Genomic DNA, 1,687 nt, shown 5'->3' on the forward strand with positions numbered 1-1,687 from the left:
GGGGGTTTGCATATCCGCATTTTAAATCTGAGAAGGCCCAAGGAAATCAGTAAAAAACAGAAGTGAAGGACCAAGCTCAATAAACCCACAACACCTCATCTTCACTCGGTTATTTTTGCTGCGTTTTAAGCACCTAAGTATGGCAGATTTCACCTTCTCTGTGCCAAGTGCTTCTCTGAATGCAGCCTACCAGAGTAGAGACATCAAACACTCATCCTGCGACTCCTCATGCTCAAAAACATCACGACCACACCTCCTTCCTCCATACCTGTTACTTTTTTGGTTCAAGAAGTTCTTTTGCAAACAACCACTGGGGATTAAACGTGGGTGTATCTGAAAAAAAAAATTCTAAAAGTTTAAATTAGAAAAGTAAATGGATGCCCGCCCACTTGCTTCAAAACTAGTTACATACTTCCACCACACAGCAATAGGAAAACAAACAAATAAATATACATACTAGGAAAAAAAAAAAAAAAAGACTCAGCGAGGCAATAGAAGAGGTCTGTTCCTAGCTTTTGGAAACTGATCAATTCTAGCAGCCTTCCAGAAACAGCAACATGAAAAACAGACACGTTAAAAGCATCAATATTTTAAGGAAAATCTTTTCCCCCTCCATGCTTTGTGCTTACTACAAAGATACAAACTAAAGGAAACAAGCTGTGAAACCTTTGCTGAAGCAACGAGGATACTTTCAACAACAGCTTTTTTGGCTCTGGCTTTACTTTTTGACCTATTCTTGGCGAGTTTTAGAAGGATACATTTCTAGAAGCTTTGTAAGAAGCATGCCAGGCCCTCATATTTAACACAAAAAACGCTCCATCTTAAAAACAAGAAAACAAGCAGGATTTTTACAGCAGGAGCAGTACGGCACAGACCTGGCACACCATCCCTCGATGCATCCAGACAGAGCTGCTCCTAAGTTCCCTTTCCATCCCAAGGCAGAGGTAGCACAGCCAGCCCCGCTACGAGAGCGGCTGCACCAGGTGGCAGCACAATGACGATCACCGAGGCTCCGGGCACGTCCTTGCAGCTCTGCTCCTGAAAGCCTCCCTTCTCCAAGGCAAGGAGATGAACGCTCCCTCCCCACGTACAGCACAACTTACTCACGCAGGTAACGACACCTGTTTGGCAGCACGGAACGTAAAAGCATTATATCCTCTGCTCGTTCTTCAAAGCCTGAGGAAGCACTACATCAACGCCGATTTCCTCAGCAGCATCTTCGCTACCCAGAAGTACTGGGTAATGAAGAAAGGAACTGAGGAGGAGCTCGCGGGCAGCAGTAACCAACGCAGCGACCACCGGTGATGTTCTACCGCCAGCAGCGACCCGCAGAGCCTGCCTTACGGCCACACAGGGCACCGGCACCGCCACCCACCGAACGCGTGACCTTCACAACAAGTTCCTGCAGCAGCACCTCATTTTCCTCTTCTATTTATAGCACGTGGGGACAGGAAACAGAAAAGCGCAAGCCAAACGAGCCTGCAGACGACAAAACCACTCAAAGCGAGTTCTGACCGATCGCTGACCGCTCCACCAGCGGGCCGGGGCTGCCGCTAATCTAAGGGGGCTGCCTCTAATCGACCGCACCTCGCGCTTCCTGCACGGAGAGCGCCCGCTCACACGCTCGCAATGCCAGCACACGCGCGCATCTTTCCGCACCTACGTGAAACTCTGAGCGTTAACCAAA

The 1,687-nt window shown here is 48.4% G+C and overlaps 1 protein-coding gene across 2 annotated transcripts in view; it reads right to left on the reverse strand.

Moving 5' to 3' along the window:
- Positions 1 to 1,687, reverse strand: part of B3GNT2 (UDP-GlcNAc:betaGal beta-1,3-N-acetylglucosaminyltransferase 2) — a 19,690-nt gene that overhangs the window by 15,639 nt on the left and 2,364 nt on the right. The window contains exon 1 of one of the 2 annotated variants that reach the window (XM_010706468.3): positions 876 to 1,542. The exons of the other annotated variant lie outside the window; for it this stretch is intronic. The gene's annotated coding sequence lies outside the window, so the exon portion shown is untranslated. Of the gene's footprint in view, positions 1 to 875; positions 1,543 to 1,687 lie in introns of those variants that run through there. 2 annotated transcript variants of the gene reach the window in all.

This window comes from Meleagris gallopavo, chromosome 2 (genome assembly GCF_000146605.3).
Source record: "Meleagris gallopavo isolate NT-WF06-2002-E0010 breed Aviagen turkey brand Nicholas breeding stock chromosome 2, Turkey_5.1, whole genome shotgun sequence".
Lineage (NCBI taxonomy): Eukaryota > Metazoa > Chordata > Aves > Galliformes > Phasianidae > Meleagris > Meleagris gallopavo.